A 13,456-nucleotide genomic window follows, 5' to 3' on the forward strand; every position below is an offset into this window, starting at 1 on the left:
CACAAAAAAGATTTGAAACAATTCTATCATTTTCTTCTATGCATATTAAAATGAGACCAAAAAAACCTCATCTTCATCCTATGCATTTTTTTCTTATAAAGTATTCCATGAAGTGGAGATATATACAAAATAAAAAAACACAACATATTGAATTATTAGAAAGTTATTTTTTTATGAACTTCCAAGTGTTTTTTTTTATAATTCTTTTTATCCTTGAATAGAAGGAAAAAAACAAAAAAACAAAAAAATTTTCCTTTAGTAGTAAACCGAAAGGAAAAATATTTTATTCTTAAAATATTTTGTTATGCATATTTCTTATTTCAATTTAACTAAAGAAAAAAAAATTGCTAGAAAAGGAAAAAGATAGACAACTTCTTATTTCTTCTTGTGTCACCTGGTTTTAGTAAAAGAGCAAGCCTCAATTGGTACTTCAATCCAAGCCATCTTTCTGGGCTTAGGTGCCAATGAACATAAGGTTGAGAGCTGATTACCCATCAGGAGGTGGCGGAGGTCCGTGAACCTGTGTAAGATTCTGGAGGTTCAGTAAAAATCGATGCCTGTTTTATTATTTGTAGTATTGACAGACAAATATAAAGAGTCACACTTATTTCTTAATCTACCTGGTCTCCCTCCTCATAGACTTTCTGTTCTACTCTCATCTGCCTTAATGAGCAATTCTAACTTAAATGTATAGATTCTTTCCCCTCACCATCAACACCCAACATCCATCCATTCATCTGTCCATCTGTCCATCCATCCATCCATCCATCCCTACATACATGCATACATAAAACAATGGCAATTCAAAAAACAAAAAAACCCTGCAAAGCTCAACACAATCCACATGTGCTTAAAATAACATCTTTCTGTCCAATTATTTTTGTTTAATAAGTGAATTTATATCTCACACTTATAAATACATTCATAATGAACCAATCATATATTTTCAAAGTGCTCCTAAATAAAAACTGGAATTTTTAAAATTACTGTGAGCATGAGAAACTAGAACTAAAAATTATCTCCTTCACTCCTCTATGTCACGCAATTGCCAGCATATCCTTGAGTTCTTGATTATAATTTTGTGTATCTACCATTATCTTTCACATTATAAAACAACATTTACTGGACTTTCTTTAGCATTCTTAAGTTAATTGGTTAATAAAATTATAAAGGTTTCAAGTATACAATTCAATAATACATCATCCATTTTTGTTGTGTGTTCACCACCTAAAGTCAAATCTTTCACCATATATTTGACCCCTTTTACCTTTATCTTACTTCCCCCTACCCTTTCCCTCTGGTAACCACTAACTGTTGTCTGTGTCTATGAAATTTTGTTTGTCTTGTTTGCTGTTTTCATTTTATGTCCCACATATAAGTGAAATCGTATGGTTCTCAATTTTCTCCTTCTGACTTTTTTTTGCTTAGCATTATAATCTCAAGATCCATACATGTTGTCACAAATGACAATATTTCATCTTTTCTTATGGCGGAGTAATATTTCATTGTATGTATGTACCATCTCTTCTTTATCCAATCATCTATTGAAAGGCCAATTCTATCATTTGATGTCTTGTTCACTGTGACTAATGATGTAGTGAACATTGGGATACATATATCTTTATGCATAAATGTTTTCAAATTTGGGGAATAGATACTCATAAGAGAGATTGCTAGGTCATATGATAGTTCTATTCTTAATATTTTGACAAACTTTCCATAGTGGTTTGAATTCTTATCAAAAGCACCCTCATACTGGACTTTTGATAAGAATTCATGCCTAAGTGTTTTAATATATATACCAATTTCTCATATTTCTTATGATAATTTTCTTAGACTTTTCTTAGTCAATGATTGGATTTATTATAGGGTATTTTTTTTTCCCCACATTGCTCAATATATATTATTCACTACTAATACATTTATATGTGGCTAAAGCCGTGATCCTAAGGCCATTTATAATAGTAAACAATATAACTATACATATACATGTATAATAGATATACAAATTATACATATATGCATATATAATTATGCATGTATATGTATAATTGATAATGCATAATTTTTCCATAATAAAAAGGCCATGAGAGATCAAATACCAAAACTAGCATATGAATATATCTCTTGGATTTTATCTCATGGGTTTGTTAAAGATATCTTTAAATAATTGAAGGATTAGGGTAAGGAAGATATAATAGCACATTTGTTAGAAAGTAAGACCTTTCCTTCTGGAACAAATTATTTGATAATGTCATTATAATTTTAAAACAAAAGTGTTCCATCTTTTCCAAAAGTCATGGGAGAAAAAATACATACCATATAGTGTATTTTTATTTTTCAAAAGGTGAACAGTGCTGAATAAATCCCATTATAACTAAGAATATAATTTTATGTAAGATGTCGCACACATCCTGAAATGCATGCCATACATCACACTTATCATTGAAGTAGACACATTGCCTTCATGAAATAATAATGATTAGTGAGTAAAGAGCTGGGTGTGAATTATAGAGTTTCTGCTTATTATCTGTGTTGCAACTGGTAAGTCTATTTTCCAGCAATTCTGTTTCCTTACATGTAAAACTGAGAAATACTGTTTGACATTTCTAGTATATTATAAAATTCAATTTATGGTTTAGATCATGGGTCATTTAAACTACAGCCTGTGTCCAAATTCAGCCAGTTTCGTGGTTTGGTATTACCATTTTGTTTTGTTTTGTGTTTTCATTTGTACATCTTGGAAATGATTTTTTAAAATAATATTTTGTGACACTCTAAATTCTATGTAACCCAATTTTGAATAAGTAACATTTTGTTGGAATTCTGCCACGCTCGTGCATTTTTGTATTGTATGTGGCTATTTTTAAGCTACGGTGACAGAATCGAGTAGTGGCAAGGAAGAGTAAGTCCTGCAAAGTCTAAAACGCTTACTGGTGGCTGCGAACAGGAAAGGTTTGTGAGCCTCTGCTTATGATGTCTGCCTCACCTAGTATATATACTGTGGATGCTTTCAAAGTAGGTTCTGGGGCTGTTTCATCTTTATTCATCCGATATTTATCTCAGTGTCTATTGTAACGATCAAATGCGGTAATTAACTGGGAAGTACTCAATAAACTGTCATTTTTTGTAGTCTTGTTAATGGTTCTGATAATTATTTGAAATTATTGAACCAAAACCCTCTCTCACTAATCATTGCTTTCATGGACGAGAGAATTTTTGGAGGCCTTTACTTCACCTGTTTCACTGGAGTGCCTTTCCCCCACAGTCATTTTAATGAATGTTCATCAGCTTTGATGTTTTTGTTTTTATTGTTCTTTTGTTGAATGTGTAATGAAATTCCTAAGACACACATTATTTAGCACACAAATAGATACATCTGTGGGAGAGATATAGAAGTGGAATTCTGATTCAAAGACAAACAAATCTTTAATTTTGGTAGATATAACTAAATCCCCTTCTATAGATGTATTTTGTACCTCTCTCAGTGATGTATAAGATTGATTATTTCTCTATAGCAATGCCCACAGATGGGATTGTAAAACTTGGAATTGTGTAAATATAATCAGTGAAAAATTGCATTTCTGTATACTTTTGATTTACATTTCTCTTATTATGAGTGAAATTTATCATGTTTTTATATTTTAGGGGATATGAATATTTTTTTGCTGACTGACTTTTCTTGGCCCTTGATTTTATATTCTTTTGTTAGTTTCTTTAACTTCTTGATACTAGTAGTTCTTTATATATAGTAGATGCAATAATTCTTTGGCAAAGATATAAATTCCCAAAAGTTTTTTCTTCACAGTTTCCATTCATTTCTTGAATTTAATTATGATTTTTGCTTTATAGAAACTTATTTTAATATAGTAATTCTTAGCAAATAAAGCTATAGTTTTATTTGATTTGGATTCTTCTGAAATTTGAGGATATTAATTCAGAATTAGTGGCAGTAAACAAAAATGTATTCTTTGGACCTTAATATCTATAGTTTATTATGTATATTACAAAATATTGAATAAACAGAATGGTATAAAATGGAATTGCTTATGTTAGAAACCAGAAATTATAGTTTAGAATACATTTGAATTCTTATTTTTAGCCACTAGCTATTGGCCGTATTGCATATATGTCTCGTATTTACCAATAGAGTAGATCCAATAGGGTATGTTAGGAATATTTAATCCCATGTAATTGGTAGAATTTAACTAAAGATATGCATTGGAAATAGTATCTGTTAACACACAACTGCTGGCAAGAAGTTTCATATATTTCAAGTATAAATATGATTGGCAAAATGTTGTACTCCTTAAACACTTATTCTTTTTATTTTAAAAAGATTATAGATGACTTCTTTAACTAGTTGAACATTCTTATATAAGAAATAAGGGAAACTCTATGTTTATGCTAGGATATCTGTAAGTAGATATTGTCCACATTATATTATTTTATAATTAAAGAAAATAGAATAAAAAATAATAAACAAGGGGTAAGAGGCCAAAAAATGTGTTTTTACTAAGCAATGTGTTTTAGGTTAAGATACCTAACCTAGTAGCAATGTTACATCAGGTGTGGCTACACTGACATTAGAAATATGTTTGATGATAAAACTTAATGAGAACTTAACCATTGTAAGAAAAAACAAATCGTATTTTCCATCTTCACTTTCCTGGATTTATGGTGTAACTGCTTATAACCATTACAATGTTTTTTTTCTAGATATAAATCATAATATGTAAAATATATTAGTTACATCTATGAAGAATTTACTTTCTAAAATTCTAATAGTCACTTCCTTCTCTATGCATGTCCCATATATGTGAGTATATAAGTGTAGACTCTAGATAATTATTCAAAACCTGCTTTATTAAAAAAACAAAACAAAACAAAACAAAAAACCAGCAACAACAAACATGTGGAGGGTAAGCAAGGAATTGCAGCAGTATAAAGTAACTAAGGAATCGTCTTGCCAAATCCTAGATTTAATAAAAAGCAATGATGCTCAAAACAGTTAAGTGACCTCTTTCATGGGAAGAGGGATTAGTCATGGCACTGCCAAAAATAAGTTGTAAGATATCTAGTTCTTTAATAAAAATTAGTTTCTAGTGTATAGTGCATGAAATGCCACTTTCCTCATCCCTATTACTGTCATTATTCTGTATTTTTTCTTTAAAAGAGAACTTTCCCATCTGTTTGAATATGAAGTAATGTGGTTTCAAATTAAATAAATAATTCTGAGGTTAAAGAGAGAATACATTATGTAAAAAGAAATGGAAAAGTTCAGGCTTTTCAGAAAAAAAATATAATGGCTTTAATGTCATCATGAACTTTGAATTCAAAATTTACTGCACAGCAAGAAAGGTCCCAATTGTCATTTAATATTGTCAAGATGATAATTTTATGAGTATTTTTATTATAACTTCTTTGAAATGGAAAACTTCCTGTATCAAAACATGACATTTGAATTTTAAACAAATGACAGTGTGATGACATGATGTCATGTGAAATTAATTATGATATCTAGTTTTATATAAGTATAACTTTCTCAATAGTCGTAGAAATTTAACTATTTACATCCAGATTTATGAGAAATTGAATGCATAAAAGAGAAATTTGATTGGGCATATATTTTATTTAATTTGTAGTGATACAGATTTATTTTTAAGAAATCAGATTTAATTAAGTTTAATTATATTTCTAGAGAATAAATATTTGAATAATTTTTAAAAATGTTTAAATTAATGAACAGCATTAGTTAGTATTTATGATATATAGCATTTCCTAATGTTACACTAACAATTTTCAAAAGATCATCAATGGAAAGCAATCTGTATGTTATGGGCACATTGTATATATTTATTCACACTATATTACTATACACGTGTGTGTGTGTGTGTGAGAGAGAGAGAGAGAGAGAGAGAGAGAGAGAGAGAGAGAGAGAGAGAGAAAGAAAGAAAGAGAGAGAGAGAATGGTGCTAAACCAGAGGTGACTTCGACCTCTGGGGTATCTGCAATGTCTGGACACATTTTTCACCACAGCTAAATTGTCTTATTAGTTACAATTGGCCAATCACTAGCATTAAAGATACTTAAAAGGTCCAGGAAAATGTCATAATACATTTTCGAATAAGAATATGAAAGAAATGTAATTTAGTCTACCTTATATTAGTCCGTTTCAATACAAATATAAACAGAATTTATTGTTTTAATTAGGAAACCAGGTCCATAAAGGCAAAAAAGCCATAGGTCCATAAAAGTCCTAATGTAGACCTGATTTTTGGTTGTGACAAGTAGGAATGTGGTGTGACTGGCATTTAGTTAGAGCCAGGGATGCTGCTACGCATTCCATAGCACAGGACAGCACACCCCGCGCCCTGCAACAAAGAATTATCCAGCCCCAAATGGCAACATGTGTCAGTGGTGATCTGATAAGCACATCCTTATGCCATGTTTCTCTTAGTCAAAATGTTTTTGAATATTTTGTTTATACTATTATATCACTATAATGATGTTTTACATGCTTTTATAATACATATACAGATGAGTTTTAACTTTTAGTTTGTTTATGCATTCTGATAATTTATTTTTCTAAGAGATGATTTTATTCCATTGTTTATTGGGATTTATAATATACTTGGACTTATTACTATCAATTTATTTTGTATTCTGTGTGCCCTACGTTTTTGTTTCCTCTTTTTATTCTACAGTAATGACTTTTATTGAGATTTCTCTCTACTAGTTTGGAAGTTTCATGCTAAATTTTTTGATATTTGTACTTGTTCTTAATTTTTCTGTATGTATTATTGACCTCGCAGGTCAAAACTTCATATCTCTACCTACCCCCTGAACAACAGGTACATAGAGTGGGCAAATTTTATTACATTATTGTGTTTTCTACTTTTTGCATGACTACTGTGCCAAATTGTTTTAGGTCACTCAATCACTTATTCTACTTCTTATTGTTATTGTTGTTAGTATTAATGTATGGACTGTTTATTTATTTATGTGTCTAACCTATTTTACAACTTTTTATTCCTCTTTGTTTCTATATCAAACTTTTCGGGTTCAATTTACTTACTGAAATATGACTGTGCCCTGTTTCTTTTAAACAGATACTTTCTGAAACAAAATTAATAACATTACAGTTATCCTAAATGATATAGATAGTTCAGGATATTTAAACACTAAATACTTTTTCCTTTGCCATGTTATATTTTTCTAGTATCTTCTTTCCTAAGTTTTTAAAAAGTACTTTCCAGATTTGTTATTATTATTAAAATCATTTCAATGTTCTTTCTTATATTTACCCACATTTACCAACATCTTTGCACCTATTGCTTCTAGCCATGTTCTTTCCCTGGGTTTGATTTTCTTATTGCTTCTATATGGCCTTTACTTTTATTATTATTATTATTATTATTATTATTATTATTATTTTAAATTTAGTTATTATTATTATTATTATTATTTTAAATTTATTTATTTATTATGGTGATTATTATTTTTTAATTCAACCTGTGAACAGTAAAAGATCTCTTTCTTTTCTAACTGAATAATTATTTTTTGCATATAGGATTTTAGGATGAATTTTTCCATGATTATTTTATTGAAGATATAATGTATTCTAGATTCTAATTTTAGTAATGGGAAGTCTGCTGAAATTCCATTTTAAATTACCTCTTTCATCTACGGCCATGCCACCCTGAGCAATCCCAATCCCATTTGATCTTGGAAGCTAAGCAGGGTTAGGCCTGGTTCATCCTTGGATGGGAGACAACCTAAGAAGACCAGGTGCTGTAGGCATAAAAAATAAAAAATAAGAGATTGTAAACTGACAAGGTCCTTGCAATCTGTGAGGTCAACCAAGGGTTGCCTCACCTAAGAAATTTAAATAAATAAATAAATAAATAAATTACCTCTTTCTTGGATTGATATCAAAATTATCACTGTGTCCTTTGTGGTGTGTAGATTCACTAACGAGTCTAGGCTCTGGAATTTTTTTTTTTTTGACTTTCTATTTTTCTTGGTCTGTATATTAATTAGCTAGAGCTGCCATAACAAAGTGCTAAGTAGCTTAGACAACAGAAATGTATTGTTTCTGGAGGCTAGAAATCTGATATCAAGATGTTGTCAGAGTTGGTTGCCTCAGCACTTTCTGAGGGTTGGACTTTTCCAATCCTCTCTTTTTGGTTTATAAATGGCTGTCTTCATGTTCACATGGCATTCTATCTAAAAGAGCATTTGTGTCCAAATTTCTCCTTTCCTTATAGACAGTCGTCATTTTGGATTAAAATTCACTTTGTTTCTGTGAAGATTCTATCTTCCAATAAGGCACTGAGGATTAGAACTCTAACAATGGAATCTTGTTCAGACAAAAGTCAATCCGACAGTTGAAATCAGCAGTTTTTGTATAATTATTAGGACTTTTATATTTTAAAGAAATGTAATATGCAGTATTTCTTTGAATTTCTTTCTGATTTATTGTTATATTCTGAAACATCTTTTTGATATAATTTCTGTCAAATTTGTTTCTAGCATTCTCATGCTCTCTTCAACTGAGTTGAATAGTTGAGTAAGCCCTTTTACTTAAACATGAATATTAACTTGAATAAATATATTTTAAAATTTCTAGTTCTTTTGGTTTTTCTCTTTTTTTTATATCGTTCTTTCAGTTTCACCTCTTATAATTTTAATTATTGCAAACCACCAATTTAACAATCTTATTCTATTTTTCTATTTTGTTTATGTGTGTGCTTGATGAATTTGCATATTTCTTTTCTCTATTCACTATCTTTCATGGAGATTTGATTATGGTATGCCTGCAAAAATTTTATTTTACCTCATTTTCAATTGTGTAAAAGTGAAAAGGAGATTTTGGGAGATTCCTGAAAAATAAAGCTGGAAAAATATCTGTAGAGAGCCACGTAACTTTTTTTTCAGCTGGCAACTAACTGGTTTCATAAATCCGAATAAATATTAATTTTTAATTCTAACTACTGATTCCTGTCCATACATTTAATGTAAACAGCAACTACAAGAACACCGACAATGCTAAAGATAAAACTTATACACCTTTTGTCTGGGCTGCAAGTTTGGTTTTCAGTTTATCACAAGATTTTTTCTACCACAACCTCCTAAATAGACCACCAGCTTCCTTGCTAGTTTTTTAAGTTGCTAGGTAGATAATTTAATTTTTATGCCATAGAAGTTTTTTTCAAGTGGTCTTGCTTTTTTCAGATATCTTCGCTTTAATTTTATAACTTGAGTGACTAAAAGTCATGGTTTATAATACTTAGGATATATGAAAATCTAATTCTTAGTGCCCAGCGCCTGTATTCAGTTTAAATTCCCAAATGACATTAGGCTGGGTGCCAGTTGGAAAAGACCTTCCTGGTACTAAGTTCTTTCTTCTTTCTCCTTAGTGAATTTTTTTTCCCACTGTTTCTAGCTCTGTTGTACTGCCTTTAGCTTTTAATTATATGCATCATTTTAATTGTTCATAGTAAGAAACATATCTTTATTAGCATTGACTGACATTTTTGTGGTCATTCTTGCCTCGGGTTTTACTTTGCACAAAAATAAGATTTGGATTAGATAATCTTAATAGTTCTTCTAGATATAAATAATAGTATTCTTTTATCATGCTTCAATATTGCCATGCAGAAGTAGAGCTAAAAATCAAAATGTTTCCTTAATCCCGGGTTTTGGCATACACAAAAAAATCCGAATGTTTCAAAAATATGAAAGAGTAGAAATATGCATTTCAAAAATCCTATCGTACTTCATAACTAATTATTGACTGATTTATTTTAACATGTATATGCCCTAAGAAAAATAAGTTAAAAACTTTTTTTTTTTAATTAGAGTTGGCATTCAGTATCATTGTTTACTGGTTTCAGGTGTACAGCATAGTGGTTAGACATTTATGTAATTCAAGAAGTGAACCCCTGTGTTAGTCTAGTACCCACCTGGCACTCTACAAGGTTATTACAATGTTTCTGACTGTATTTCCTATGCTGTACTTCACATCCTTGTGACTATTTTGTAATATTCCATTTACATTTAAAGTGATTATTGATGCACACATAGTTATTGTCATTTTATTAGTCATAGTTTTTGTTTTTCCTCCTTTTTTCTTTTTTAAGGAGTCCCTTTAACATTTCTTAGAATACTGGCTTGATGGTGATGAATTTCTTTAGCATTTTCTTTTCTGAGAAGCTCTTTTTCTCACCTTCGAAGATGAGCTTTGCTGGGTAAAGTAGTCTTGGTTGTAGGTCCTTGCTTTTCATCATTTTGAATATTTCATGACAATCCCTTCTGGCTTGAAATGTTTATGTTGAGAAATCAGCTGACAGTCTTAGAGGGACTCCCTTGTAGGTAACTAGCTGCCTTTCTCTTGCTGCTTTTAGAATTCTCTCTTTGCCTTTAACCTTTGGTGTTTTAGTGATTTTCTGTCTTGGTGTGGGCATCTTTGGGTTCATCTTGTTTGGGATTCTATGCTTCCTAGATTGTATCTCTGTTTCCTTCTCCAAGATAGGAAGTTTTCCATCATTATTTTTTCAAATGGGTTTTCAATCTCTTGCTCTCTCTCTTCTCCTTTTGGTACCCCTATGATACGAACGTTGTTATACTTGATCTTCTCCCAGGAGACCCGTAAGCTTTCCTCACTTTATCTACTGTTGATTCCTTCTAGTGTATTCTTTATTTCAGTTATTGTTTTCTTCATTTCTGACTAGTTCTTTTTTATGGTTTCTATATCCTTTTTATGCTTACTATCTCTTTGTTGAAGTTCTCACTGAGATTACATATTCTTCCCCTAAGTTTGTTGAGCATCCTTATAACCAGTGTTTTGAACTCAGCATCCGGTAGATTGCTTGCCTCCATTTTGTTTAGTTCTTCCTCTAGAGCTTTGTTCTACTTTTTTCATTTGGGACATGTTTCTTTGCTTCCCCATTTTGGCTGCTTCCATGTGTTTGTTTCTATGTTATACAGCTGCTATGTTTCCTGGTTTTAGTAGAGTGGCCTTATGTAGTAGCTGTCCTGTGGCACCCAGTGTCATAGTCTCCCTGGTCACCTATACCAGGTGCTCTGGGAGTGTTCTTTATATGTGTTGTGTGTGCTCTCCTATTGTGGTTAAGCCTTGTTTGCTATTTACTCATCGGTGGGAGGGATTGACCCTTGGGCTGATTGGTTGTGAGGACTGGCCAGTGGCTACTGGGTAGGAGCTGTTGTTCAGACCATATGGAGCAAGATTCACTTTAGCAAGGCTCTGGTGCCTGCTCACTTTGACCAGGGTATGAACTGCTGTTTGTGGGCTGACCCCATGGAATGGGGTTCACTCCAGCTGGCTTATGTGCCTGTTGAGACCACCCTTTGAGTATGCTGCTAGCGGGGCTAATCAGGTGGTGCCTTGTTGTGATCTGATGCCAGCCTCTGAGTGTGTAGGTTCTGGGGTCCCTGGGGAGGGACTTCAGTGCAGGCCAAGGTCAACCACTGCCTGTGACCACCTGAGCCTACCTAGTAGGAGCTACAATATGATCCACGGTTGGTCGCTGCTTTTGCTGAACTTGGAGGCATGTGATAGGGGCCACGTGGTGAACCTAGACTGGCAGCTACCAGCTCCGGGCCTGGGGCAGCTCAGCAAATGGTCCAGGGCGCCCCGAGGTCTGAGGCCGTCTTCCACCTTCCTGCGAGGCTCAGCAGCGGATGGAGTCCCGGGTGATATGTGAGTTGGGTGAGGCGAGGTCCCAGAAAGTCAGCAGCATGGAGCCCACTGTGCTCCCCAGGTTAGTGCCATTGCTCAGCCTGTGGCCATTTGTAAAACTCTCAGATCACACTGAGGCCAGCTGCCACCTGCCTGGGGCCTGCAGATCCCTGAGATTTGTTCAAGAATCACTGCAGCTTGGGCTGAAGCTGATCACCTGCCATCTGAACTGTCCCAGAGGTGCAAGAGCTAAGGCCTGCTGTTTGCTGTCAAAAGAGTCTCCTGCCAGAAGGGCTGGGGGGGATTGGCTGCCCAGCCAGTAAAATGCCTCTGGCAAGTAGAGAGTTTAGAGGGGTGGGATCCCAGGGAGTCACGCTGCTTTCTCTAGGCCAATGCAGATTCAGATTTGGCCATGTAGAGGGAGGGCTCAACACAGCAAGATGGTGCCTACCCTTAGGCTGCACAAGAGGAGGGCTCAACACAGAGCAACGGCTGCTATTCCTCCAGTTCTCACCCCGAAGCCACACAGCTCAGTCTTTCCCTGTATGTCTCTGGTGCCTCCCAAGCTGCTGTCCCTCCACCAGAGCCCAGGTGAGTGTCTACAGGTGACTAAGGGCATGTCGGCCCTTAGGTTCCAGGGTCTCAGTTTTCTTCCATCGCACCCAGATGGCCAGATTCCCCACTGATTTTTATAGCCACATTTTGTGGGAACCCCTCTTCCCAGCACTGGGTTCTTACTCTGGGGAGCCCCAGTGTAGGGCTGGGACCCCTCACTCCTCTGGAGGATCTCTGGGGCCGTGAGATACCCCTAGAGATGCTCAGCTGCCACACACAGGGGTGGGGCCAGCCCGTTTGGCGTCTCTGCCCCTACTACCGGTGTCTTAGTTATAGTTTTGTTCAGCTAGTCTTCAGATAGTTTTCCAGGTTGATTATTCTGTAATTTAGTTGTAATTTTAATGCGGTCATAGGAAGATGCGAGCACAGCGTTTACTTCCCCTGCCATCTTGGCCTAAACCAAAAAAGAGCAGTTTTCAACATAGGTATTAGGTTATGCTCAGGAAATCTATTTCATTATTTTATTGATTTTTATTTAATGAATGTTTAAACATTTAGTTGCACTCTAGCTCAACTAATAAAGGCATTTAATTTAAAAGTTGAGCCTAGAGGGTCTTCACATACATCCAGTTTTTTGTTTTTTTTTTTTAAGTTTCATAGAGAAAATACCAGGCATTTATTACAAGAATTACAGAATGAAATATAATTAATTCCTTTCGTCTAGGATTATTTGTTTCCTATATGTGAGTTACTTGTCAAGAAATTAGAACAATATATGGTGTGAAATTCTTTTCTACACTAAAAAAAAAATAATAATAATAATAACATAGCAAATAAAACAATATAAAATATAGAAAAATGAAAATATACTAACAATCATAGCCTTTAGTTTGTATTGCTTTGAACTAAAGTTTGATTGCAGTTGAGTTTATTTTGACAAAGGGTAAATACTATTAGGTCATGTTCATTCATTCAGAATTTATTGAGCACCTCCTCAGTTTGGGTCACTAAGAGAAAAACTAGGTCTGCATAAAAAGTTTGAAAATACAATTCTACAGAGGACGTAGAGACAACAGAGCAGTAGAATCAGAGTAGATAAAGAAGGAGTGTCTTGAAGAAGAAGTGGACAATGAAATCTGAATCTTGGGTAAGAATAAAATAACACTCACATAAAGTGTTGTCACTAATAATAATAAT

At 33.5% G+C, this 13,456-nt stretch overlaps 1 protein-coding gene and 1 pseudogene across 4 annotated transcripts in view; both read left to right on the forward strand.

Annotated features, from left to right (window-relative positions):
* CDH18 (cadherin 18) overlaps positions 1–13,456 on the forward strand; it is a 252,364-nt gene that overhangs the window by 1,530 nt on the left and 237,378 nt on the right. The window lies entirely within an intron of this gene.
* On the forward strand, positions 7,685–7,803 carry LOC112475873 (annotated as a pseudogene).

Source organism: Pteropus alecto, unplaced genomic scaffold (genome assembly GCF_000325575.1).
Source record: "Pteropus alecto unplaced genomic scaffold, ASM32557v1 scaffold152, whole genome shotgun sequence".
Lineage (NCBI taxonomy): Eukaryota > Metazoa > Chordata > Mammalia > Chiroptera > Pteropodidae > Pteropus > Pteropus alecto.